This window comes from Lissotriton helveticus, chromosome 3_1 (genome assembly GCF_964261635.1).
Source record: "Lissotriton helveticus chromosome 3_1, aLisHel1.1, whole genome shotgun sequence".
Classification (NCBI taxonomy): domain Eukaryota; kingdom Metazoa; phylum Chordata; class Amphibia; order Caudata; family Salamandridae; genus Lissotriton; species Lissotriton helveticus.
Window position 1 is genome coordinate 26,752,970 of NC_136061.1, and position 24,671 is coordinate 26,777,640.

Sequence of the window (24,671 nt, forward strand, 5' to 3'; positions counted from 1 at the left end):
TATATTAAGTTATTATAACATATCTAGGCCCTTGTGGCCTGTCCCACCAGGAGCGCTTTCCTGGTTTTGAAAGACACCTTGTGCCTTCCAGAGGGCGGTCTCCGAGTGGACATTGAGTGGGCTTTGTAGAAGGATCCCCCACAGCTCGGCCAGATGTAACTGTTCCCCTCTAAGCGCTTCTTTTTCCGACTGAGTCTTTCTTTTTCCTCTTTCCCAGACAGAGCTCGGTATCTGGAGGCGGAGGTGGAGGGGGGGCGATATGGGGGGGGGGGGGTGCACTGATGTGCCTCTCCCACCAGTCAGAGAGGGGGGCCCTCGATAAAGTGCTTACATCATCCATTGCATAGGAGCCCCTGATGCAGAGGAAGTGTCCCAAGGTTAGATTTAATAGGTGGCAAGAGGAGTGATAAATGATAAGGAAGGCAGGCTGGCGTTCCTCCAAACATAGGGGCATATTACCAAGGGCCTTATCGCCGCTTTAGCGGGAATTTTTCCCGCAAAAGCGGCGATAATATTATCACCCTATTACCTAGCTGTGGCTAATACCAGTTAGCGACAGCTAGTAGGAGATAGCGATCATCTTGGGGCCCACTTTGCATGTCAGCGATTTTTATCGCTAATGACATGCAAAGTGGGCGTGCCAAGATGTTAGCGACTGTAAACAGGCGCTAACATCGCTATCTCCTATTACCTACAAAGGCGTACTTTTGGAAATATTCGTGATAAGCGCGAATATCTCCAAAAGCTAACGCCTGCCCTGAGCAGTTCTTAGCCATGTTATCCAAGGAGAGGTGGATAACATGGATAAGAGCATTCGCTCGGTAATGCATGAATATTGCTGACTTTTCAGCGATATTCATGCATTACGGCCGATTTTTATCGCTTTTGAGATAAACCTTGATAATAGCATGGTTTATCTGCGGTAAAAATCGGCGGAGCTCGGCGATAATAATATTGCCGCTAACCGTATTAAGCGATAAATATCGCTTAATCTTGGTAATATGCCCCATAGAGGTTGAGCCAAGATCACAACGTTGAAGGATGACAGGTGGTAAAAAACAGGCCAATGTTTTCACATCTTTTTCAAGGGAAAGAGCAGGCATGGAATTGCAACCCTCAGTGGAAGACTCAATGGATTTAACAGTCAATTTTGATTTGAAAAGATTTTTTTCCAAAGAAAAAATCCTCTTAAGAACAATGACTCACTGCTTCAATTCTAGAAGCAAAGCAGTGCCAGCAGGCAGTTTCATTTTCTTCTAATCATTTGTATCTGCATGTGCTAGTGTGTACCACTTCCTTCCCCCCTCCAACTTTCGTTTACCCCCGCCCACCCCAATCCTACAACAATAACGCGCCCCCAGCATGACGGGGCTGAGCTGTGGGCGAGTCAGTGACTGAGAGAGATGTTTGTGGTGGGAGGCCAGTCACTGCTGGGATGTAATGCAGCAGGGATGGACCTGTGAGGACAAAACCAGCCCCAGGTTGCCTTATTGGTCTCACCACTGGCATCAAGGCAACCGAATTTGGGGGCATATTAGCAAGGCCGTTTTCGGCCACTAAGCGGCAATAATTTCATCGCCCTATTAGCAAGCTGTCGCTAACATCAGTGAGCGACAGCTTTGAGGGGATAGCGAGCGGTTTGGGGCCCGCTTTGCACGTCAGCGATATTTATCGCTAATGACATGCAAAGTGTGCGTACCCAACCTGTTAGCGACTGAAAGCAGTCGCTAACATCGCTATCGCCTATTATAAACGCAGGCGTAGCGATAAAAAAAATCGCACTAAGCGCAAATATCGCTGTAAACGAACGCCCGCTCAGACCAGTTCTTAACCTGTATATCCAATGGGAGTTGGATATTTATGGTTAAGACCCTATTGGCATTAATGCCTGAATATCGCTGGATTTCCGGCAATATTCACGCATTAAGCCGCTATCGCAGGAATGTTATCGCATTTGAGAGAAACGCTGCTAATAGCACGTCATCTCTGCAATAAAATCCGGCGATGCATGTTGATAGAAAACATGTTGCAAAGCTTACTTAGCGATAAATATCGCTAGTTGTTGATAATATGCCCCTCTGTTCATCAAAGGAACTATCTGGGAAAGGCCAGCCCTGCTGGACACATCAGTGCTCATAATGTTGGCAAACACAGACTTGGATCAGGTTTGGAGCACACTGCAGAAGGAAGGGTAAGTACTTTGAAACCACATTTTGAAGAGGACAGCACTGAGCTGACTGACTCTATACTTTACCTCACTCGACATCTTGACACCCAAGGGGGCACCAACATTGGCAGCATTTGTGAGTACAGTTCTAACTTTTTGACAGGTTTATTGTAATTGTGTTCAACCATTTGTTCTGTATTGGAGAGCTAACTTGACATGAGTCTTTGTGCATTTGAGACCCGCCCCTTTTCGCTGCCCCTGCTAGACAGGCAAGCTTGATACGTGTGAAGGTGCCAAGGTGGATGTACTTTGCTTTTGGAAAATGTCTTGCAGATGCGTTGAATGGTGCCAAAGTTATTAAAGAAACAAAACAAGCCTTTCCTTTGGAAACTACTGGGAATGAAGAAATCCCTTCAGCTTTTGGTGGACTAAAGAATGATGCCAACAGAAAACCACAAGATAAACCGAGTTTGACATAATTGAGGGAAAATTGAAGTCATTATGGAACTCTTCAATACTTCCGGAAATATTGGAACATCTGAATCAACTAAAACCAAACCTGGATGCCTACATACTCAATCATTTCCATTTCGGACCTAAACTTGAATGCAGGGAACAAAGGAGCAATCGCCTAGGTAAACAAGACCAACTGCATTCCCTCATAGATACAGGTTCCTAATCTAACTTCATTCCTCACACAATTACCAATAAAATGAATAAGAAAAGAGATCTTATGGTTTAGGGACCCTATTGCATAAAGCGCGCAGAGCAAGTGCTAAATGAAGTCATTGTCTCTGCTGGTGGGTTGGGCAGGAGCAGAGGGACTTTACCACAATACATAAGTTTGCAGCTGTCACTGGAAAGGGATGGGCTACTTTCGGCTGAAAAAGTAGGAAGTATTTTGAGGCCATCTGCTGTGCACAAGTAATGGACCCACATTCACCCTACACTGGGAACCAAACCCCCCCCCTGTAGCGCTTGACTCCGCAAGGGTAACAAAGCGGAGCAGTCAATGGCAACTCAAGGGGGGTGGGGTGGGCTGGGAATGACCATTCACTGGCAGGCATTAATAAAACTCCATAGATAATTATCCAGTCTGTGCTTTTTCTTTAGAAGTACATTTATTACATACACACCACTCAATACTATGCAGTAACATACAAATGCAAATATACATACGACTAGTGGAAATAACTTTGACAACATTACATTTGACCCGTAAAGGATTATAACCCCAAATCTTCTCAGCACACCCTCCTTTATGTACAGTACAGCACGTGGTCATATATAGGGGAGTCAGTTTACATCAGGTCAGTGTCACCACATTCCAAGCCTAGAATCACAGGTCATGACAATATTTCATTTGATCACTGACCTTTGTAACCATAGTCCCTCTCTCTGCACGTATTATGATGAGTCAAGCATTACAATCATGAGCCCACATTATCAATAATACAGCATGACATCCCTTTCTGTCCTTATTATGATTGATCAGGCAGTGCAAGAGGGTGCTCACATCATCATTAATAAAACAATGCAGTCATTTAGGAATATGGGTTACTGTCAGCATTAACAAACCTCTTTGACTGTTGGTATTTTTATTGACATATTCAAATGTAATTACTGTGAATAATCCTTATAAAATCAGTATTGCCAAACCATCATGAAGAACACCTTTCAATAAAGTAGAATATACAATCATATCAGAATAAAGCATTGCCTAGCATTCACTATGTTGCTGTGTCTTCTTTAACCATTTTTAAGCCAAAGAAGCTGCAGCCTTAACCTCCACCTCTAGGGGAGCGCTACACTCCCAGCTGTAGAGCACATGCTCCAGCTTGGGGAGTCTTCAAAAAGAAGGGAAGTGAATCCCAGGTTGGTCACATGTCTTTTGAACCTTCAAACTTAGGGTCAGTTTCTTGACACAAATTCTTTGGGGACTGCTGCAGGGCTTTCGCCACTCCCCTGCACTCTCTTCCACTTGTTGGTGGTGGCCCCCGCCACAAGCAGTAGAAATTGCTTAGTTGGTTACAAGTCCTGCAGGGCATTATGGGGCACTCTGTCTGGGGTATGAATATTGCTCCGGCCACTTGCTGTGTTGCACCTGGTGCTTCCTTTGGTGATGGCCCCTGGCTCCCCCCACACATGGGCACGGGGAATGGGGCCGGCTCACTACAGATGTGGGGGGTGCGGCAGCGGCACTCCGCTGTCTTCTTCCATTTCTCTAGGGTCCAGAGTTGGTATCTCCAGCCTCGCCTCCATCTCTCTCACTTAGGGAGCGCAACTGTGCTCACCTATTCTTTGGTGCTATCAGGGGCCAGGAGTTGGGGTCCTGGGCCCCCCCAACCCATAAACTGGCCTGGGGTCCCTGGGCCACTTGAGGGCCACAAGCCTCAGTCACCTGGAGCACTTTCCTTAGAACTCCTGGCCTCTAAGGTGGGAAGCTTTGCAGAGAGCTGGTTTCTCTTATGGGATTTCTATCATCCTTGGTGCAGAGACCCAGCTCTTCCCCCAAATAGTCCTTAGGGGGTGGAAGGAAGTTCTAGTTTCTTGGAACTGGGGAGAGCCCCCACTGGTTGTTGTGGCAAATGTAGTCAGAGTCATTAATCCAGATGGATATTGGGGGTTCCTACTTCCAGTTGTCCATGGCTGCAGCCTCCATTCCTAGGGGGTCTATTAGGATGATGGGCAGATCGTCACTGCCCGGATGGCGGTGGGGATCCGCCCAACATCATGCCCTGCCCGCCACCCATTCCCCCCCACCATATTATGATTGCGGGGGTACTGCGGAAGACGGGAAGACCGTTCGCCACTTTTCCACCCGGTCGACCGGGCGGAAAAGGGTTGAATATGGTGGCGGTGTCTGCTAGACACTGCCTTCCATATTACAATGTCAGCGGGAAGCAGCCTTTCCGTGGCAGTGTTGCCACCACGCAACGGCATGTAGATTCCTCAGTTGGGGGCCCGTTGTGGTCCCCCAGGATGTTGGGAGGTGGGGGGGTACATGGGTGGTACCTATGGTACCACCTGCATTTGCATGGACAACGTGGCAGGCACTGTACAGTGCCTGCCACGTTGTGCATGCAAATGCACGAGTGCCTTTTTTGTATTGTGGCAGGTACTGCTGACAGCACCACCCGCCGCAATGCAAAAAATACGTAATGCGCCTACCAATGTAGCGGGCGCAGCCTAATTGCGCATGCGGGACTGCTGCACACATAGCGGGCGGTCCCATTTCCCGGGGTCATGGCATCGTAATAGACCCCTTAGTGTCCATCAGAAATACACCTCCAAAAGAGAGCTCCCCCCGTATGCAAGACCTTTTATGGTGGGGCGGAAGGGTCTAGAAGCAAGGCACCTCTGGCCTATCCTGGGGTGCCACTTCACCTCTACGCCCCTGTCCCAACCCTCCTGTACAGCATGTGTGGAACAACTCAAAATGGCATCACCGAGGAGTCACTGGTCACATCTCCTCTGGGATCCTCTGCTCTGCCCCTCTCTGACATCAGTTCCAGGGCCTATCCCACCAAAATCTGAAAGAGGAGCTTCTACCAGTGTTTGCTCCAGAGGTTTGGGCCCCCTTCTTTGTTTAATGAGCTTGGGCTGACCCATCCCTGGTACAGTGTGACAGCTAATTGATGGGTACAGATCCTTCATCCCCAACCCTTTCCTCTTCAGGAGAGCAAATTAATTTGATATTCCCCTATACTTATTCATCACTAATCCTTTTTGGATTCCGGAGTAGCGTGCTACTCACTGAAAAGTGATTTGAGGCCCCATCAGAGGCAGTAAGTGCCACATACATGGAATTACACTTACAATTACAAAAGCCTGGCTCAAATCCTGAGATGAGCCAGAGAAATATGGCAATCCTGAATGACCCATAAACTGTACAGATATCTTCTTTTAACTCTCAGATTTGGGTTTGGGATACAGGTTTCACCACATTTTGATATTTCACTTGTCTTTGTAGGCCAAAGGAAAGCAAAACTGCTCTCTAAGGTAGTCTTCACCATATGTGTATATTAGAGTGTCACTGCACACAAGACAGTAAACCACACTGGCTTTCCCTATGAGTCTACACTAACATCATGAGGCCATCTCCAGGTCATTTTCCAACTCTGCAGAGTCCCCTCTGCACCGGGCTACCTGTGTGCAGTTACCAGGCTGTGCACAACAGATGTCTCAAAGGTGCATCACACGTGCTCAAGTGTACCCAGTCAAGTTCCCCTTACCCTTGCTGTCGCAGAGGCTTTATCTGAAAAGGCAGACACTGGCAGTAAACATGCACATTCAAATTACCATGTGTTTACCATGGGTGAGTCACCAGTTGTGTGGCTTATCCTACAATAAAATAGGCAAAACCAGGTGATCAAAAAACATCTGGAGTTGGCGGCTCGTCCAGCCGGCTGACAGCCTGACAGCCGGTGGCTTGTGTGCTTCTGCACCTCGAGCAAGTGCTGGTGCCTGAACTCGCTCTCACGTTGCCTGACTGCTGGCCGTCCACGCAGCCTCATCGCACCACGACAAAACAATGGCCCAGCCATACCATACGGCAAAGAGGGGGTAGACAATGGTTGCAACACCTCGCAAACCTCTCCTCCAACAGTGGCGCCCTGTCAAAGCTCACCTCCGGCCGGTCCCCACATGTAGATCAGTGGCAACACCTAACATACTCCTCCACCAGGCACGCCAATGTCCAGAGAAGTCAATCAATGTTTTCTTCGCCCACAACTGAAGAATTGTCCAGGACCTGCACCCTGCCTGATGAAGATGACAAGATCTGGGCCCAATTCATACAGGGTTGTGCCCCGTCCAGATTCCGAGCGCATGTCCTTAAAACTCCCATGATGCCAATGAAGGATATATTTGCAGTGGGTTGATAGAAAGAGCTGCCCAACGCCATGCGATCACACATGTAAACGGTCTTACAACGGTCTATGAAAACCGGGTCAGTTAATACAATCCATTAAGATGCCGCAAAAACCCAAGCACAGCCTAGCAATGCACCCTTGACAGTACACTCATGTCGGTAGTGCGGAGGTCCATAACTAAACCTGGGGAAATGCCCAGCACCTGGAAAGTAATGCATGGCATGTGGCAAGCCAAATCATTTTGGAAATGTGTGCCACTTAAGCCAGAAGTCAACAAAACCTTGCCAGAAGCAGGTGCGAGCAGTCAACGCTGCACCAGAAGTCTCAGAAGACTGTGATATGAATGATGATGACCAAGGTAGTCATGCTATTCATGCAGTGAAAATATGCTCCAAGCACATGCTCCAAGTGCAACATTGAGAAGCCAGCTCTGCTTCCAGGGTGCTCCAGTTAAGGCCCTCATAGGTATGGGGGCATCCATCAACCTGATGCCCACAGAAAAATATGCATCACTACCAACACCAACAGCTCCCCAGCCCATGAGAATAAGGGTCATGCATTTGGAAATGCAATATCTCTGCAAATATCTGCTTACCGCAGCCATTGTGACTCCAACACAAGAGCTAAGGTGTACGTCTCACAAGAAGGGACGAGGTTCCTACTCAGCTGCCAAACTGTGCAGGATCTGGGGGCCTCATTTATGAGAAATGACGCATCGCTGCGTGAAAGCAGCGATGCGTCACTTCTCAGTGCGCACTCCTTGTGACATACCTGATGCGTCATTTTTAATGTATGACGCATCATGTCGCAAGGAGTTACAGATACGTTAGTATTTCTGACGTATCTGTAAGCGCAAAAGTAACGCATTGCTGGAGTGTGTCACGAAAGTGACGCAACTCCAGCAATGCTTCCTTTCACATGGGGCAAGCCCCATGTGATAGAGCTTGCGTCAGTCTTACGCCTGCTGTGAGGCAGGCGCAAGATTTTGACGCAACGGTGTCCTAGAAGTGACGCAGTGAAATCTCATAGATTTCACTGCGTCACTTCTACGACCCTTTCTTGCGTCAATATGCCCCCTTTGCATACATTATACCTGGCGCAGGTATAATGTGGCGCAGGGGTTTACAAAGTGACGCATCTACCACGAACAGCGAGTGATCCCGGAGTGGTAACCACTCCGGGATCACTCGCTGTTCGTGGCACCCTTAAGTAAGTACCTTCACCGTGGGGACCCGTGTACATCTTGTCACGCAGCTCCTTTAACTCGCTAACCTCCGTTTCTTTTATTTCTTCACACAGCATCGGCCATTATCGGCGAACGAGTTACGCCACTTTGATCAACCTCGTATGTACTTCGAATATCCGCTTTACACCGCACACTTACTGCTTTAATTTATGGCTTCTCTTTATTCATGGCTGCCAGCGTCTGTCTAAACTTTTCACATGGATTTTACGTATAGAGATCACGCTTGTCACTTTTCTTTCACTGTTCATTTAACTCGTTTACAGTCACACTGCGCTTACCGTTTTTGAATGTAACAGCACTTTTTATCACTCTTCATGTTTACAATGGTCCCTTTCACATTTACGTGTACCACACAATCTCTTTGACTGCATTCATTTTTCACATGCTTATTTGCATGTAATTGTGGATTTTGAATCAGATTTCGCTTTGCACTGTTATTGTAAGACTTGTAGGGATCCTTCCCTCACTCAGACCACACACTTTGTTTGTTACAGAATCTTCCCCTGATGAAGGGCAGGAGTCATGCCCGAAAAGTATTGGGACTGAATAATGATTGATGCATTTATAAGTTATAGACCCGTGGAGCACCATCTACGTGATGTTTTGAAATACATATTGAAGATGACTACTGGTCATTAAAAGAATTCAGGAAATTGAACTCTTTGATTGCATTTTTTGGTTTGAACTTTATGAAACCATTTTTGGTTCCTTCACGCTGTGCGCAGGGGCACAACTCCTAAAAGGAGTTGCATTAGGAGTTTTTCATAACGCTTTTGGTACAGAAAGCGAAGCCCCATCAGCACGCGACACTTGAACAACGTTCTTCTTTGATAACGCAGCGGTGCGTGTCTCCCTTCACATGTTCTAAATGAGGATACCCAACCTGGAAACCAAACGAGAGAGACATTTGACCCCCACTATCAATTATATCATAGAGGAGCTAGCTGGTTCAAAATGGTTCTCTAAGATGGACCTGTGGGTTGGGTGCAACCAGATACCCCTGCACCCCAACTCATGCCACATAACTACTTTGTCAACTGACGTGGAGTTATGGCAATACTAGAGACTGAGTTTTGGTATCTCCAGCGCACTGAAAGTTTCCAGAATATCATAAAAGAAATACTCTTGAGGCTCACAACTGTGTTGAATGTCAGAGACATTACCCTGGTGCATGCCCCTACCATCGAAAGCCATCTAACGTGGCTGCGGTCAGGCTTCTTATGGTTACAGGATCATGGTCGCATTCGCCACAAGGAGATGTGTAAATTCTTTTGGGAAGACATATTTTTCTTTGGCTACCACTTCATGAAAAATGGGGTTGCCACTGACTCAGAAAAAGTATGCGACATATTTTATTTATTTATTTATTTATTGGGCTTGTAGAGCGCGACAGCTACCCAATGGGTTTCCCGGCGCTGAAAGAGACAATGAGCACTAGGACAAAAGAAGACTAAAAATTATTGATTAAACAGCCAGGTCTTAAGGCTCTACAGAAACGAGCGTAGCAGGTCTTAAGACGGATGTTAAGGGGAAGGGAATTCCAAAGTCTAGGGCCTACAAAGGAGAAAGACCTTTTACCCATTCTTGCAAGTCTGTATTCAGGCACGCAGAAAAAGCCCTGTGATGAAGAGCGGAGAGAGCGTGCAGGTAAGTAGGTTTTAACAAGAGATTGCAGGTAACTGGGTGCACAACCTGTCTTTATTTTATGCATATAACTCAAGGCTTTGAATTTGACTCTGGAATCTACTAGACACCATCTCTCCGGACGTCGCATTCCTAACTGAAACATGAATGAACGCCTCCTCAGCCCCAGACATCACCATTGCCATCCCGGAAGGCTACAAGATCATCCGAAAAGACCGCAACAAGCAAACAGGAGGAGGCATCGCTATCGTCCACAAGAATTCAATCCGCATCTCAACCAGCTCCGACGTCAACCTCGCTAGCGCCGAACACCTTCACTTCCAGATCCACACCGACCCCAAGACCACACTCAGAGGCACCCTCCTTTACAGGCCACCAGGACCACGTGCACAATTCAGTGAAGACATCTCTGACTTCATCACCCCACACGCCCTCCCCTCCGAGGACTACATTCTTTTGGGAGACCTCAATTTTCACCTGGAAAAAAGCAACGACAGCAACACCACCGCCCTTCTGGACAATTTCGCCAACCTCGGACTCAATCAACTTGTTAATACCCCCACTCACTACGCAGGTCATACACTCGACGCCATCTTCACCTCCAGCAAACATATCTCCTTCAGCCACACCACAGCTCTCCCTTGGACGGACCACAGCTGCGTTCACTTCATCTACAATAAGATCGCAACCCACAACCATCCTCAACCTACTCTGCGAAGAAACTGGAACAAAATCACCATCGACCAGATCTCCTCTTCGCTTCTTCAAAACCCCCCTGCCCACTCTTCGAACCCCAACCAAGCAGCCATTAACCTCACCCAATGGCTAACCAACTGCGCCGACAACCTAGCACCCCTGAAAAAACGTCAAATCAAACTAGGCAACAAAAACGCCCCCTGGTTCAACGATGATCTTAAGAAATCCAAGAAACTCTGTCACTCCCTTGAGAAGGCCTGGAAAAAAGACCCAAACACCAGCACCAGGGACGCCTTCAAAAACGCCACCCGTCTACATCACCAACTGATCCGGATTGCCAAGAAAGCCGCATTCAAAGACCGACTAGACAACAACGCCCACAACAGCAAAGAACTATTCAACATCGTCAAAGAGTTTAGTAACCCCGCTGCCAACTCCAACGACATCACTCCCTCTCAAACGCTTTGCGACTCCCTAGCTTCGTTCTTCCACGACAAAATCGAAGACATCCACAACAGCTTCGACAACCAACCCGGAGACCAACCCACCCAACCTTCTGCCGCACCTTCACCCCCCTTGAACATCCTTAATGAATGGAACCCAATCTCCACTGAGGACACCATCCGCCTGATGAACTCCACCCACTCAGGTTCCCCCACAGACCCATGTCCTCACCACATCTTCAACAAAGCAGACTCCATCATAGCACCCTATCTCCAAGACGTCATCAATTGCTCCTTCAAATCCGCCACCTTCCCGGAAAGCTGGAAACACGCCGAACTCAGCGCCCTCCTGAAAAAACCCACAGCTGATCCCACCGAACTCAAAAACTACCGCCCCATTTCGCTCCTACCATTCCCGGCCAAAGTCATCCGAGAAAGCAGTCAACAACCAGCTTGCCGCCTTCCTCGAAGCCAACAAATCCCTCGACTCATCACAGTCCGGCTTCCGAGCCAAACATAGCACTGAGACCGCCCTCATCGCAGCAACAGATGACATTCGAACACTACTGGACAATGGACACACAGTCGCCCTCATCCTCCTTGACCTCTCCGCAGCCTTCGACACAGTCTGCCACAGCACCCTTTTACAACGCCTCAACAACATCGGAATCCAAGGAAAAGCACTGGACTGGATCACCTCGTTCCTCGCCGGAAGAACTCAGCGAGTCCACCTTCCACCGTTCAAGTCGGAGGCCACCGAAGTCATCTGCGGCGTGCCACAAGGCTCTTCACTCAGCCCCACCCTCTTCAACGTATACATGAGCCCCCTCGCGACCATCGCACGCCAACACAACCTCAACATCATCTCCTACGCTGATGATACTCAGTTGATCCTCTCCCTCACCAAAGACCCAAACACCGCTAAAACCAACCTTCATGAAGGAATGAAAGAAGTAGCCGAATGGATGAAGCACAGCCGTCTTAAACTGAACTCAGACAAAACAGAAGTCCTCATCTTAGGTACTTCCCCTTCCGCCTGGGACGATTCTTGGTGGCCAGCTGCCCTAGGAAAAGCACCCATTCCAACGGACCACGCACGGAACCTGGGCGTCATCCTGGACTCCTTTCTCTCGATGTCCAGACAAGTCAACGCAGTTTCCTCATCTTGCTTCAACATCCTCCGCATGCTCAAAAAAACATTTCACTGGATCCCCACCGAAACTAGAAAAACGGTCACCCACGCACTAGTTACAAGCCGCCTGGACTACGGAAACACCCTATACGCCGGTACCACCGCTAAACTTCAGAGAAAACTCCAACGCATCCAAAACGCATCAGCCAGACTCATACTACACATCCCGCGTAAAGACCACATTTCCGGTCACCTAAAAGACCTCCACTGGCTCCCTGTCAATAAGAGGATAACGTTCCGCCTCCTCACCCACGCACACAAAGCCCTATACGAACTTGGACCAGAATGCCTCAACACGCGACTATCCTTCTACTCCCCCCCCCCCGCCAGCTACGTTCCTCCAACAAAGCCCTCGCTGCAGTTCCACGCATCAACAAATCCACCATGGGGGGAAGATCCTTCTCCTACCTAGCGGCTAAATCATGGAACTCCCTTCCCATGCACCTCTGCCTCACTCAAAACCACCCAGCCTTCAGAAAGCAGCTTAAAACCTGGATTTTCGACCAATAATTCCCCACCCTTTCTCAAACGGCTTGAGACCCCCTGGGTATGTAGTGCGCTATATAAATTTTTTTGACTTGACTTGACTTGACTTGACTCGATTCTCCTCTTTAAGCCAGTGGAGGTCTCGGAAGCGCCCCGTGATGTGATCAGTTTTATGACTGCCGCAAAGCAAGCACACATCAGCGTTTTGAACTAATTGGAGGCGTCTCGTAACTGCCTTGGTTGCCCCTAGGTAAAGAATGTTTCCATAGTCCAATGGTCACTCCCAGATTGTGCACGTGTTCCGATGGGGATGGAAGGGGGCCCATCTCTGATGGCCAATGCTTTGAACTCCAGAGGTCTTGCTTTTGACCAAGGACCAAGACTTCAGTCTTCTCTCCATTCAGTTTAAGTAGGTTAAGGTTCATCCAGTTAAGCGCCTTGAGACCCTCCCGGGTGAGTAGTGCGCTATACAAATGGCATGATTGATTGATTGATTGATTGATCCAGTTGTATATTTCCCTAAGACCTGACTGAAGGAGAGAGGTGGAGGCTTGGTCGGATTGTGATAGAGAGAAAACAATCTCAGAGTCATCGGCGTAGGTGAACAGAGTAAGCCCTATACATTCCGCAATGTGAGCCAGAGGTGTGACATATAAATTAAAAAGGAGGGGGCTGAGAATCGAGCCCTGAGGAACTCCGTGAGGAGACGCATGGATTCTGGAGGTGGCCGTGTTGGAAAAAATCTGAAAAGTCCGATTGGTCAGAAAAGATGCCAGCCAGTCAAGGTCCTGGCCACCAATGCCCGTAGAGGCGAGGGATCTGAGGAGTATGTTGTGAGAGATGGTGTCGAAAGCTGCACTGAGATCGAGTAAGATCAGTACAGCTGTGACTCCTCTATCTAAAAGATGCCTAAGATTCTCAGTAACGCCAAGGAGAGTAGTTTCGGTGGAAAACCCGGGGCGAAAACCAGATTGGGAGGAATGAAGTATGTCATTGGTTGCAATGAACTGGGCTAGATGGAGATGGATATGTCTCTCCAAGACTTTGGAGAAGGCAGGCAGCAGAGAGATTGGGCGAAAATTCGAGGGAACTTTGGGGTCGGCAGTGGGCTTTTTCAACAAGGGAGTTACCATGGCATGTTTCCAACAAGCTGGGACTATAGCATTATTTAAAGATAGGTTGAGCGTTTTACAGATCGTGTATAACTGTGAGGTGTCCAATAATCTGAGTATGGGAATGGGAAGAGGGTCGGTAGGTGAACCCGATTTTACTTTACCCAGAATCTCAAGGAGAGTTTCAGGATTGAGGTCAGGCCATGAAAGTAAAGGAGCATGAGTGGGGATTGAGAGATGATTTATTTCTCTCAGGCCTGTGGCCGGCCAAAGTGAAGAGCTGCTACAGTTCTGATCAGGTATGCCTTGGTAGATATTATCTATTTTCATTGTAAAAAACTGTGCAAGTTCGTCACATTGGTTGCTATTCAGGGGTGGGGGTTTGGCTATGGTATGAGAACCCGCAAGATCTTTCACAAGACCAAAGAGTACTTTAGATTTGTTAGATGCTTCTGAAATGGTTTTCGCAACATAGCTGGCCCTAGTCAGGGCACAAGCCTTATGGTAAAGCTATAGTTCTCTTTTATAGGCGGAACCTGCTGTGGGGGAATAGTCCTTTCTCCAGATATGTTCTAGTCTTTTACATTTAGCCTTATCTGCTTTTAATAGTTTGTTGAACCAGAGTGTGGGTGTTTTATGAGTTACCAATTTTTTATGGGAGAGGGGAAGGCAGACATTAATAGCCTCAGGGAGCCAGGTGTTAGCCTTGGCGGCTGCTGCTTCCACATTATCCAACATGAGCAAGTCAGTAGGAAGGTGTGTGTCTAGGACATTGTGGTAAATAAATAATTAATTACCGGTACTATTTTTGACAAGATATAAAAATAACAGGTAGCTCAATAAATAAGAGGCAGGATCCGATGTATCCGAGTCAGAAGGATTTTATTCAGGCAAAAAGGAAGGGACTGGAACGGGACAGCCTGAAATAAAATAGGAAGGAAGACAAGAAGGCAAGAAGGCAGCTGCCTGGGGCAGGGAAAATGGCAGGGATGGCATGAGCAGGACAGTGGGTAAAGGAATGGGAATGGGAATGGGATACATCATATTAACAGTACATTGTATATATACTAGAACAATTACATTACATTCAATACAGTAGGCGTAACTTGTAGCAGTCGCGAAAGATAAGAGTGAAATGGGTGGAGAAAGAAAGCGTGTACAGGGCGTATACATAGACATGTGGTATGAACGTCACAGAAGTGTCATGAATGGGGCGGAAACATGGAGGGGGCTACTCGAGCAGCCGGGACCTTTAACCTAGTGGTGCGCGCAAACGGGCAATGACGTATTACTAGGGAGAACTGGGGGCTATGACTTCTGCACTAGAAGAGGAGACTAAAGTCTGCGGTGTCAGGACGACATGTACCTATATCATATCTGGTATCTGGTGTTTGGAGTACATGTTGATGGAATCCAAAAGTTATCAGGGCAAAGGCTACTTGACACTAAGACTGGTGCATGCATTATTCTACATGTATTGCGTGTGCTAGGAATATTCTATGAATATTAATACAGTATTTCTCTTACATGGAGACAGAAAGGCTAGACCCTGGCTGAAACTATTGATACGATTCAGTAGTTTAGGAATGCAGAGAAGGAGGGCTGGACTGATAACTAGAAGCATAACATACTCTTGGCAGACAGGCAGGCAGAGCCAGGCCGGGCCAGGCACTGTGCTGCGCGAAAGGAAGTGAAAGGTCAGGGATGCAGGTGGGGGCTGTATCGCTCCTCGGAGAGGGTTCAGGAGACAGGAGCTTGAATCTGGTGTCCGGGCCCCTTTTGAGGCCTAGAAACGGGGACATTTTACTGAATTAACGTGCACACTGTAAAACGTGGCAACATAGGCCTAATACTCGTTGCTTTCACGAGAACTGGAAACTGGCATACTAGAGTTGGACACAACTATAATTGCGTCTTTAATCGATCATAGGGGGATACATGCATATCGATCATGCACATATAACATAGGATGGGGAACACGTAGGCACATATAACATGGCAAAATTTACTTTTCCACATTCCCTCCTTGTGCCCTACGTTTCCATCAGGAAACATCAATATTCATGATACCATCTATCTGTTCATATAGCATCATTTGCTCGTCTCGAATTGTCTTGGAACGGGATTTAGGACTAGGAATACAAGAGGTAGCACACATGCCGCAAATCGCAGGGCCACATTGTAAACAGAGGCAGCAACTGAATATGATCATTACTGCTATACCCAGGAATGACAATACTTTCCATCCCCAGGCAGATATAATACTCCAGAGCCAACCGGACCATGTCTAGGTGCCGGGATTCTGGTGTAACTGATGGGCAATTTTATGAAGTCTGGTTATAGCTGAATAAACAGACGGCGCGTTATTAGGAATGAAAATGCAGCAACTAGATCCGATGACTCTACATGCTCCTCCTCTATCGGCCAGTATGACGTCAAGAACGAGACGATTTTGGAGCACGACAAATCTCATAGCAGATTGTTCTTCTGTTAAATTACCTAGAGTGGAAGTAGTCTCATTCACTACTGCTTCAAGGGTTCTGGTTAACCTACGTATTAACTTGCTATTCTGGATAGGTCCAATGAAGAAAAAGAAACCTCTATTGAAGTCTGTATACTGTTCTAAAGCAGTTTCAGTTTGATCGACAATTGGAGACTCGATCTCCCTTCTATGTCTAACGTGTACTAGATGTGTGTTTCTGTGATAATCGGATGGGGCTAGGAAAACTGGTGGCAGTAGGAAGGCAATGTAACATGTTCCATCCCAATCGAGGGGCAGACGAACATATGCGGTCTGACCACAAACAAAATAAGAATGACGTGAGGCTTTGAAAATAGATTTCCCACTGTCACTATACTCGACCACAGTAGTACAATCACTATGACCTACATGTGCGGAACCATTCTTTCTGACACATAATTCGCCTTTGACTGGTAGTACTGAAATAGCAGGCAAATCTGGAGTAGTATCGGACTGGACATTCAGGACCATGAAATTCGAGGAATAATTACCTAAATCGTACACTTCATTTTCTAGATCTAACCCTGTTCTATGGGTAAGACCTTGCTTGTCTGGGAAACATGTTCTATTCAGGAAGGACATATCAGTTGAAGATGACGTTAACGTGGACCATGCTCCACACGAACCATTATGTGAGAACGGATAAGGAAAGAGTGGCAGAACTCCCTTCGGTGTCTGGAAAGGGGGGAGTCGACCACACACCCAACAATTAGTGGCATTGCTGGTCTGGTGTGAATAATGCAACATTCGGATAAAGGTATTGTTACGCATAGCAAGACGATAGGATAACTCGTGAGGAGGCAGATCACTAAATGTGTGCTCTACTGTAGTATTAGAAAACATATGTACATGTGACATCGGAAAACATAAATGTAAAGCATAACTTATGCATGTAACCATAAGGCTTAGAAACAATAAAAAGAATAGAATGATAATACATCTTTTAGAGTTTTGACTAACTCTCTCACTGTGTGGGTCTGTCTCATACATGTCAGGAACCTGTCTAACCGTTTCACCCGAGAGGGACTTAGACAATTAAACTGGCTGACTTATTTTACTAGACCTCAACTTGGCTTTATACTCCTGCTGCGGAGTTTTCTCTAACAGAGGAAGTTTGAATTCAGAGTCTGTTTTTAGGCAGTCTTTAGGAATGAGGCAGTCTTTGAAAAATGTCCTTGGCTTAAGTCCATGAAACTTCTTAATATGGCTGGTGTGGACCCACCCCTTCCGGCCCTCTAGCTTGACCGCAGTCCTTGTTGTTAACAACACCATTCGAGGCTCTTTCCACCGGGGCTCCAACGGACTTGAACGATCAAAATTTCGCACCAGGACAAGCTCTCCCGGAACGACTTCATGCGGTTTCACCTCAGTGTTGTCTGGAAATGCAGCGGCAACCTGTGAACGACAAGATTGTAGTGCAGACATCAAGGAAGCTAGGTAATCTGTCAGCATATTACTGGAAACATCGGTAATCTTTCGGGGCATAGGTGTACCCCACATATTTGGAGGGCGGCCGAATACGACCTCGTACGGGGACAGACCTGATCTGGAATGTGCAACCATTCTCATGTAAAACAGAGCAACTGGCAGAGCTACTAGCCAGTCTACACCTTTTTCTCTACATACTTTAGCAATTCGGATTTTCAGAGTCTGGTTATGTCTCTCCACGAGACCGGCTGCTTCAGGATGGCGTACACAATGGAACTTCCACTGGTACCCTAACAGAAGGGAAACTTGTTTCATGAGCTCGGATGAGAATGGCTGGCCGTTATCTGAATACACGACCCTAGGCAAACCATAGCGGGGAAAATACTCACGAACCAACTGCCTGGCAGTGGTCGCAGCTGTGTAATCTGGGACTGGATATGCTTCTGTCCACCTGGACAAAGCGCATACAACTACAAGGACATACTTGAAACCTCGACATCGCTCCATCTGAATATAATCCATTTGGAGGACTTCAAAAGGGTGGTCAGGAGGTTGGAATCCACCTTGTTCCACCGGGACACTTTTACCTGGATTGAACTGACAACAGATCATGCAGGTACGGACTTTCTGCTTGGCTGCTGCTCGTAAATGCTTGTTGAACCAGAGGTTCTGGATGCTGTCTAACATAGCTTTTTCTCCTAGATGTGCTGGACTATGTGCGGTATTAATAATGACTTGAACCATAGAGTCGGGGAGAAACCATGTGGCTTTTCCCTTCGTCAACCATCCTTGATCTGTCTGGACCCCTCCTTGTTCGGACCATTTCTTGATTTCATCAGGAGTAGCATGTGACTGTATATCTATGACATCTTGTGTAGGGTCCTTAACTGTCATACAAGTAGTCTGATCTGGAGTGAGTGTTTGTGTCGTGCTAACTGGAATGTCTGGAGTCTGAGCTGTAAGCTTGGCTGTTCGATCTGCTAGATCGTTACCTTGGGAAATGATGTCAGTGACTTTCGTATGTGCTTTGCACTTCATGATAGCGATAGCTGTCGGTAAATGTATTGCATCTAACAGAGCTTGAATAAGGAGACCATGCTGAATCTTGGTTCCATGAGAAGTCATGAAACCTCTTTCTTGCCAGAGCACTCCAAAGTCGTGTACGACTCCGAATGCATAACGTGAATCTGTGTATATGTTTACTTTCAGGTTCTTGGCACGTATGCAGGCTTGGGTCAGAGCGACTAGCTCTGCTGCTTGAGCGGACAGGGTGTCAATACGGTGTGTTTCTATAACTTCAGTTTCAGTAGTCACTGCATACGCGGCTACTAGTTCTCCTGTACTTGTTCTCATACATGAACCATCCACATAAAGTGTCAGGTCGGGATCAGGTAATGCAATATCTGTCAAGTCTTGTCTTGGCTTTGTCATGGTGTTAACAACTTCCACACAGTCATGTGTGGCAGGATTTGAAGTAACTGACGGTAACAGTGTAGCTGGATTTAAAATGTTGCAGCGTCTGATGTCTATGTGTGGCTGGAATAGTGTCAGTTCATAACCTGTTAAACGTGCAATTGTCAAGTGCTGAGTCTGGGTTCGGTTTAAAAGAACTTCCACGGAGTGTGGGACTTGTACTGTCAGGGAGTGTCCTAACACTATGGAATCACTTTGTCTGATAGCTAGTGCTGTGGCTGCAACTGACTTGAGGCACGCAGGCAGAGCCTGGGCCACTGGATCTAATGTGCTAGAAAAATAAGCACAGGGCTTGTACTGTCCTGCATGATCTTGTGTGAGAACAGATAATGCAGTACCATCGCGTTCTGTGACAAAAAGTGTAAAAGGCTTACTGTAGTTCGGTGTGGCTAGAACAGGTGCATTACATAAAGCTTTCTTTAACTCGTTAAAAACAAGTGTATGTTCCTGGGTCCAAGGGAGGACAGACGATACGGCTGCCTCCTGTGTCGTTAACTGTATCAGTGGCTTGGCTAGAAATGCATACTGAGGAATCCATTGTCTACAGTAAGAAGTGAGGCCGATAAAAGCTCGTACCTCCTTCTGAGTCTTGGGCTGTGGAAGACATGCTATTAACTGGATACGGTCAGGTGTCAACTGCCTACCCCTCTTGGACAGTAAGTGTCCTAAGTAGACCACTTGCTGGACACAGAATTGTAATTTGGAAGGGGACACCTTGTGCCCCATCTCGGCCAGGAAATACAGGACTGTAAGTGACGCACGTTCGCAGTCACGTTCAGAACGGGCTGTGATCAGTAGATCATCGACATACTGGAGCAGGGCAGTGTCAGTTGGCATGTGAATATTGTCTAGTTGTCTTTTAAGTGCTTGACTGTAAATGCTAGGACTCTCTGTGAAACCTTGAGGAGCTCGTGTAAATTTATAGCTCCTTCCATTTAAACAGAAACCGAAAAGGAACTGGCTGTCTGGATGAATGGGGACACTGAAAAATGCGTTCTTGAGATCGATAACTGTAAAGAATGTGGCTTCAGAATCAATAGCTGTCAATAGGGAAGAAATATCGGGAACCACTGGGTACTGGGGTATGATACATTTATTAAGTTCTCGAAGGTCAATCACTAATCGATAAACTGGAGGTGCATTTGGATCAGTACGTTTCAGAATTGGAATGATAGGAGAATTACATACATTGGAGTCAGTTTCTACAACCACTCCTTGAGCAATGAGCTCGTCAATAATTTTGGATAAGGCTGCTACAGCCTCAGGTGGCAATTTGTACTGTCGGATTCGTGGTAATACAACACCTTGTTTCAGAGTCACACGATGGGGTGTGATATGCATACAACCTACATCAGTTGGACCTTGCGCCCATAAATGCTGTGGTACATTCAATAATCTTGGACCAAAATCACGTAATACATAATGACCTTTAAAATCTCTCAAGAACAGACGTACTCCTTCTGGAGAGCAGCATATAACTGCTCCTAATTCTTTTAGTGTTTTAATGCCTAACAAATTTTCTGGACAAGACTTCGTTAGTAACAAATCTGTAGTTCGGGACAATGGACCAACTTCTAGAGTAACTGGTTTCGATATCTCATTAACAATAGGTTTTCCTGAAAATCCAAGGGATACATTTCTAGAGCCTGAGAGCGGAGCCCCTGGAACCTCGTCATGACTGATAGTAGTCCTACTTGCCCCTGTATCAATCAGAAACTTTCTGTCTTTCCCCAATACTTGACTGTGTACATAGGGACCCTCTTGATCCACAGGTATCTCGATGAGAGGCAAGCCTACCTCCCTCTCTAGGCTGTTTCATGAATACGGCTGATAATCTGGATACTCGGACTGTGCATACTGATACATCTGCTGTGTAACGTGTTGTGTGGCAGCGATAGGCTGCGGTACTGTAACTGTCTGTTGTGCATTCTGTGGTTGCTGGGAAGTCTGTGAAACTTGTTCTTGTCTAGGCGGACGTGGTCTTTCTTTAGTCTTACCAGTAGCTATGTTGTGTTTCAGAACTGCACATTCACTTATAAAATGACCGGGCTGTTTACAATAATTGCAGGTCCCTTTAACGGGAACTGCAGGATGACTGGCTTGATTCGTACCCCTCTTCTGACTGTCTTGGGGAACAGATTGTGCAACTAATACTTTCATTTTCGTGTCTTTCATACGTCTCCTTTCGTGTTCTTGTTCTTCCCTGATTCTGTTCTGGTGGTACTGGAGCATTTGGAGCATCTGTGACGGAGTATTAGCTTGCCAGGTACTTTCGACTTTTAATACTCGATTTTTAACTTGTGGACTTGAATTCTCTACTAGTTTCGTGACAAAAAGATGAGGGTATGATTCACTACTTGTTTTCAGACCACTATTAATAATAAAACATTTTTCAAATCTAGAATAGAAATCACTAGTATCTTCGTCTTGTTTCTGTTTACAGGCTGAGATGGCATCCCAGTCTTCCTTTTTCGTGGCTAATAATCTTGGCAAAACTTGTATCAATAACTCGGGCAATTCTTTAGCTTTATCCCCAAGACCGGTACCTGGTACTCGTGTATTATCTTCAGCTTCTAGAGCTGTCCAATCTATCTTTTTCTCTCCCACCTCCCATTCTTTTTCTTTGAGTTTTTCATATATGCCCGCAGGCAACAGGATCTTTAACATTTTAATGATATCTGGATACGTGTATTCTCCCATACGGAGCATGTCTTTTAATTCACGGTGGAACCCTGCTGGATCTTTGTCATGACAGGGAATTAACTTCTTTATTTCTAAGAGTTCCATCTTTGTAATAGGGGTGTAAACAAATACTCGTTCTAGACCACCACCCTCTTTCTTGACTGGATGTACTTCTCGTAACGGATTCTGTCTGTCTATGTAGAATGATTTACTTTCTGGGGGTGAGACGTGAACAAAATGTGGATTCAGGAACGTTCGGTATTTGTGGCGCTGTTCTAGAATGACACTAATTAAATCGGTACCTAGACCTTTCCATCTGTGCTGGAGTAACTCGTTTAATACATCATGTAGAGGACCTGGATCGGAATGCTGATCCTCATACAGTGTAATGAGATGCTGGATCATATACATACCCACCAGTCGCTGCTCGGCTGGGGGCAGTTTCAGAAACGTTTGAGCCACTATTTCGTCAGGAAAAGTGGTAGAATCAGTAGTCCACCGGACTGCTGATCGGGCTAGTTCTTGTTCATGCATGGTACTGAGCTCGCTATAACCTATTCGCGATTTCAGAATATGATCGGTATCCTGAAATACTTGTTCCAGAGAACACTGTTCTGGTGCTGGAGAGGGAAAACCTTTCTTGTAGTCTAGGCGTGAATATCGGTTGGAAAGTCTAGTTCTACCTACATACGCTATTCTGTCGGGATTCTCGCTGTCTACCTCTTCACTGGAAGAGTCATTCTCTTTCTCGGTTGTTCTACTTACTCTCTCTTTCTCATGTATACTTACAATTTCCTTACGTATTTTCTTGTACATACTTTCTACACAACCTTGTGTCTTGTGTTTTCCATCTGCTATATTGTCACTCCACCTGGTCAGGACTTTCATTTCTTCCTTGTCTTTATCAGGATAATCTTGTTCTCTTATTAAACAGTTAATCAGAAACTTTAAAATCATGAGCTGAGTCTCGACTTTTCTTTGAACCATGGCTTCGTGAATGCTTTCTGGATTCACTCCTGTACGGATAAAACGATATATTCTGTCTAGATGTTCTTTCATATCGGGCAGGGTGTCCAAATAGCTGACAACCCGTCTTAAACGTAATGAATATATGACCATGTGATCATCGCCTGGAACTGGATCATATCGACATTCAGTAAGGTTTCGCTTAAGATCTGCGTATGTAGTCACTTTTGGCGTACGCTGTAACGCTAGTTCATGTAGCGTCATACGTCTTGGTTGAGGCGGGGTACGAGGAGAACCTCCCCCCGCGGCTCCTAAACTAGAATCGTCGGGGAATACTGTACGGGCTGGTAGAGTGACTGGCAAAGCGGGTACATGTACTATGGACTGGGCCGGGGGTGCTGTAACATTAACTGGGCCCACGGGACCAGCGACTGAAGGAGCAGGAATTACATTAATAACGGGAGCAGGCGGGACAGGATTTGCATATTCTGGGACTGTGTCGTCCAAATAGGACGAAAGAAAAATATCAGCTGCGGTCGGTTTATGACGTAGCTTAATCGGGACCAATGGCGGTGGAAAATTACAGGGTGCTTCCGGGGTTGCTTTTGGCAAGCCCTCGGCAAGAAGAGGATACATACCCTTAATAAGGGCATTTCTCTGTCTGTCGGACTGTTCTGCTCTAACTCGTTCACCTTCTTCGATTAATTCCCTTTCTTGGGCTTTCTCTGAGGATTCTCTACTTAATTCTGTTTTTCTGAATTCTTTTTCGGTTCTTTTATGAGATTCTTTGCGCCATAACTCGATGGCATCTTTCTGGGACTGTCTGGCTTTCTTTTTCCATAATGCTTCTTCTACTCGCATGATGCACTCGGCATCCCATGTACCTGATACAGGCCATCTATATTTCTCTTCGAGATCTTTGGTGTAATCAGACCATAAGTCTAGATATATTATGGCATCTAAGCCATGTTTGTGATACATAAAATGTCCTGGACTGTCCCTAGGAGGGACAGGGACTGCTTCTTCAAGCAGCCCTTTTCTGGTCTTTAACTGACGTAACTTGGAAAACAGAGGCATTACGGGAATACACTTGGAATACAATATACAATAATCACAGTAATAACATAGCAGACAAACTTTCATACCACGACATAAAAATACATGAATAACAGTTCGAACAGAATACTACCTGATACACTGAAAACAGAACACATGAATTTCTCGAGAACTGAACTTACTAGAAATACTGGATGCACTGCTAAAACAGTACAGAACATACCGGTCCCATAAAGAGACACGTCTGGACCCGTACCCACCTAGGTGGATACTTCGTGCTGGATCTGTGTACCCAAACCCATCGGACCAGGAGCAAATTAATGCTCCTGTCTAGATACCCCCCTGTGACGGTACTCACCGGGAAAGCAGAAACTGGAAGGCCTCGGACTGGACTGGACTGGACTGCTACGACGTCGGACTACGAACTTCGGAAACTTCGGAAACTTCGGTTACAGGTGGGCCTCCAGATACTTCGGACCCTGCACTCTCGGCTTGGGCTCTGGTCGGGACTCGCCGCGTTCCACACCGCCTCGTCTGGATGCTGGACCGCAACCTCCGTCTCCTCCGTGGGCCTGAGGGATACTTGAAGCAGAAATATCTGCACGTGCACGGTATGGTTCCGTCACGGCTGCAGAGGGTCAGGGGGCCTGCGTGGCTTCGCCGGCGCGTGGGGAAAGGGCAATTC